The 5221-nt window shown below is 35.0% G+C and overlaps 1 non-coding gene across 1 annotated transcript; it reads right to left on the bottom strand.

The window, feature by feature from the left end:
• Positions 1-1081: 1081 nt before the first annotated feature.
• On the bottom strand, positions 1082-1187 carry LOC124887484. The gene has a single exon (XR_007045257.1). It is a non-coding gene; the product is annotated as a small nucleolar RNA R71 (small nucleolar RNA).
• Between the last annotated feature and the right edge of the window lie 4034 nt (positions 1188-5221).

Genomic DNA, 5221 nt, shown 5'->3' with positions numbered 1-5221 from the left:
GCTAATTTTCAGTGTTTGTGATCTTATAGGGAAATCTAGAGAAAAAGAAGTAAAGGCAATGGTGGAGAGGAAGGAAAGGGATCAAAAATGCAAAAGGGCTAAAATCAAACCCCAAGATACGATGCTCATATGTTGTAGTTGCCCTCTGAGGGTCACAATTGAGGTAGATCTCAGTAGATGGAAGTAATGAGATCGTGAAACAATGCACCACGACCGCGAGAGAATAATGATACCATAGAGTTACAACCATGATTGTAGAAGGATATTGCGACTGGTTAGGCACATTTCAGGAGCTAACTTATAATTTCACATTGCTCAGTTCCCAAATATTAAAGGCTCAACCCTTCAAGTTTTTAGCATCCAAATTTATAGTTTTGAGAGTTGGAGAACAAGAATGTTAGTGAAAAATAATTGTTGGTGTGTTATGTAAGAGAGAATTTGGCTTTTCATTAAAACTAAAGTTTGGGATTATACTTACTTGTCTTACTTATCATGGATGAATTGAATGCAAATTTAGGTATATTTCTTTCCTTTAATTTCATGAGTGTCTTAACTTATCTCTTGGGGTTATGTTTTCACTATTGTGCTATTCTTTGTGACGTTGGGTTTTTATAGTGTTTTTGTTAACATTATTTCTTGTTTTGTGTTTTATCAGTGACGATCATAGAATACACAATACGGTGAACCAATACGAAATTAATGACAGATCTTTAGATGGGTTTGAGGATATAGACTATCTTAGAGATATGAGCAGAGCTAGTGCTATTCACATTCCATACACCAAAGGAAATGGAGAGTCTCAAGTCACTAGTGTAATGCTTTATTTACTTAAAATAAAAGGGTTTTTTGGAGGACAAGCGCATGAGATTGCAAATCTACACATGAAGCATTTTATTAATGTGTGCGCACCATTTGACATAGCCCACATCTATCAAGACTAAATCCAGTTATGTCTTTTCCGATTCTCTTTGATAGGAGAAGCGGTTTTATGGTTGCAGTCCTTACCCGCTGGATCTATCACTTTATGGTTGACCTCACGAATGCATTATAGGATATGTACTCCCCCTTTTATAGATGTTGTAACTAAGGGATGAGATAACAAATTTTTACCAACTTAGTGGTGAACCATTATATGAAGTTTGGCAAATGTTCAACGCTAAATTAATGCAATGCCCAAATCATGAGGTGCTGGAGAAAAACATTATCCAAATTTTCTTTAGGGAATTGGATCAGTTGAATAAAATGGTGGTTGATAATGCGGCCGGGGTTTCTCTTGTCAAGTTATCTTAAGGTGTTGCAGCTACTTTGTTAGATCAAGTTATAATATAAAATATATTATGGAATATATGGGACACTGATTTAGCCGTGGGGTTCCACAGAACATCTTTGCTAAGCAAAGAGAAAAAGAACGAGGAGTAAAGAAAGGAGAATATCGCTAGGGTGATGACCAAACATTACCTTCTTACCAATTTTTTAATGGGGACTCTTTTTAAGGTAGTCAATTCCATTAATTCCAAGAGTAATAGGTCTTATGATGATGAAGAAGAGGAGAAGCTTGATGAGAAGATTTCGTTTTTGTCAAACCAATTAGGGGGTTTCCATCATACCTATCAAAGGAAAACGGGAATCAATGTTGGAGGGATAGAGACCAAGGTAGAGATTTGAGATATAAGGACCCTGATAAAGATCAAGATTAAAGTGACAAAGAGAGAGACTTTGGCTGGTGCATACCCCCTCATGAAAGACCCAAGGAGGAGTCTGTCTCTATTTTTCAAAAAAATACAAGAGTGAATATGTCTTAGCTCGAATTCTAATTCATGTAGAAAGGACCGACACAATAGTTAGGGAGATCAATAGTGGTTTTAAACAACTAAGACAAACCGTAACATCTCATTTGAACTCCAACAAGCAATTAGAAATGGAAGTAGTCCAAATCTCAAGTTAGCTCAATGTTAGTCATAAAGGAGGTTTGCCTAGTGATACGGTGGTAAATCCCATTTAATGCTCATGTTATAGCTATCTTCAGTAGAAGTGGTTGAACACCGGTAAAGATATGGTTGATATTGATGAGAATCCCAATGAAAATTTAAATTATAAGCAAGAAAGTGCATAAATAAGAAATATAGGAAAGCTAATTAATGATGCTCCAGAGTCCAATGAAGCGGTTGTTGAGATTCCGACTATAGTTATAGAGAAGAGTCATAATGAGGAAACTCCTAAAGTGATCAATGGTGATGTACAAAAGGTTAATGAACCTAAAATTTCTCTATTACCACCAATCAACATTGTTCCTCCATTCCTACAAAGGCTTAGTAACAAAGGCGACAATACAATATTCAAGAAATCTTCTAAAAAGTCTTCCAACCTATCGATAAACATACCTTTGTTAGAAGATCTACAAGAGATACCGGGGTATGTTAAATTAATGGATAAATTGATATCAAAGAAGCAAATTTTGGATTATTAAACTATAGAGGTTACTTATAATTACAGATCTATAATGTCAAACACAATAACGGAGAAGAAAAAAGAACCGAGTTTGTTCACCATTCCGTGCACTATTGGGTGTATAAATTTGACAAAGCATTATATGATATTAGAGAAAGCATTAAATTTATGTAGTATGCCATGTTTAAAAAGTTTGGATTGGGTGCTCTTACACCCACCATGATGAGGCTTTTAAAGGATAGGGGTCGGATCAAGAAGCATGCGGGTGTGTTATATGATGTGCTGGTAAAGGTTGATCGATTTATCCTTTCATCTAATTTTTTCATCCTCAATTTTGAAATTGATCATGAAATACCAATATTTCTTGTAGGTCATTCTTTTCCATCAAAAAATCCCTATCTTAAATGAAATTTGAAGAAATAAGGTTCTTGGTACACAATGATGAGGTCTCCATCGGTGTGTTCAATACTAAGAAATAACTGTTGTAGTTGCAAGTAGTATCAATGATTGATGCAGTGGATGAGAAAGTGACCAAAGCTATGGAAGCGGATATTGTGTAACTTGAGATCAAATATAAAAATTGATCATTGATGGACATTGTTCCACGATGTTAAATTAATGCTAGATAGGAGGAAACCCATCATTTCCATGAACTTGACATGTATCCTTTAAATTTTAATAATTAGAGTAGTTTTTATTTTTTTTCTTGAGTAATCCATGAAATATTTGTACTTATAAGGAAATTTGAGCATATTGGGAGACAATAAGCAGATTGGAATGGAGTTTGAAGGCGAACCATACTGAGAAAAAATAAGGGGATTGAGAGTTCTTAGTCATCGAGATCACAACGTACAAGTCACTAATGAGGTAGCAAAAGCTTCGGCTGCTTAGTACATGCCTCATATCTCGCAATAGACAAAGGGTGTCCGCGACCACAACCTCTCATAATAGGAGAAAATTGCAATTACAGACCATATTGCAATCGCAGTCCCTTCAATTAAGAAAAGGCTCATGTGCCCCAAAACAATTACACTTCTCTTTAATTGGTGAATACCAATTATTGAATATCTATAACTAATAATCGGTGGACGACCAAATAGCTGACCAACACCACCAAACAACCACAATAATCATAACAAAGTCTTTTAATCAAAGAGCTAAAATTTAGTATCAATAACGTGTTTGGACATGATCCCAATGATAGAAAAGAAAAATATCTAAATAGTCTAAGACACAAGAGACCAAATTATGAGATGTATGATTTTGATATATGGAATCTCACCACTTTAAGGTCATTTCATGAACTGATCCTAAATCCTAGTCACTGAGAAGCAGGTGCAGAAGTATGTCCAATTTCTACATCGCATGGGGATACAACCTCCAAAGACTGTTAGCAGTTGGAGTGCTAGCCTGTTACTCAAGGATAAGGATAACATAATGTCATAATCAATAGTTTCAACCTACTGTACAAAATCGAATGAATATACATAGATGTATCTCATACCAGGATAACGAACAAGGCTTAACATGTATTTTAAAAGATTAGCATGTATTGTGCAGCTCAATCAGTATATAATAGTACCTAAGAGTTATATGGGCCCCAAATCTATACCCTGGTCGAGGCCCAATGTGTATAGATGCACAAATTATAGACAAATCATATATATATGTATAGGGAACTCGAACCATCCAATAATCTACCAAGATGACTTAAGAACCCGATCATGAAATATGACATGGAGGACTAGAACCTCCAATCATAATTATAACAATAAGGTGGACTCTAAGAACCTAGTCACAAGCAAGGGTACTCAAAAGCTCAAGCCATAACGATCCCCGCATCGGCTAGCATGGTTTCCAGTATCGATCACTTGGACCACATCTTTCACGGCTAGCACAGTTTCCAGTGTCGGTTACTCAAACCTCTACTTTCATGAATAAGCTACACAACCTAATTTTTAGGCCCAATTAGAATATTTATCATACAATCCCATTCATTAAAAAAACTTCACATTATGGAATACATTGTTTGTATCGTTAACCAAGTACACTTCAAAGTAATAACAACATGACCAAATAATTACATATTTTGAGGGAATTCACCACCCCCGTGGTTCATTATGCAATAAGTTGTGAAAACACAAATCCATAAGATTAAATTAAAAATCACAATGAAATAGTTCAAGAATAGTTCAATTCCCATATTTCTCATAACTAAAAACTAATTTCACATTATCAGGTTGGGGTCATAATGTCTTCAAAAGTCACAAGTTTGGGAAAATTACAATTTCCTAGACCATTCACTATATCGATGCACCGACAAGATCAAACCTATAATTAAATCATGAAAAAATAATATGTAAACCTTAGAGAAACATTGTTCAATATTAAGCATTCAAAACCCTCATCCCTTGTTACAAAAAAAATATGAATATGTAATGAACAATACTTTAAAATATGTGCTTTTAATAAATTAACAATGAGGGAATAGTAACATGCCTTAAACACCAAGAAATTTTGAGAGAAATAAATCCTTGAGCCCTTAGACGACCAACTTGATAAAACCATAGCTTGACTTGCATGAAGGAATTTAGAGAGCCCTTTGGTGTGTTTAAGAAGATACTTAGATTTTTTTTATGAGTTTTAATGAAATCCTAAGGGAGGTATAAGATGTGGGTTTCAATTTGGTAAGAGGAAAAATGTCCAAAATGCCCTTAACTTAAAAGCTAGAAAAGTACCGCCATTGACTACAAGTCAACCGCTGACTCATAGG

Source organism: Capsicum annuum, chromosome 9, assembly GCF_002878395.1.
Source record: "Capsicum annuum cultivar UCD-10X-F1 chromosome 9, UCD10Xv1.1, whole genome shotgun sequence".
In the NCBI taxonomy this organism is placed as follows: domain Eukaryota; kingdom Viridiplantae; phylum Streptophyta; class Magnoliopsida; order Solanales; family Solanaceae; genus Capsicum; species Capsicum annuum.
The sequence above is the reverse complement of the archived record's forward strand: the minus strand, read 5'-3'. Positions and strand labels throughout refer to the sequence as shown.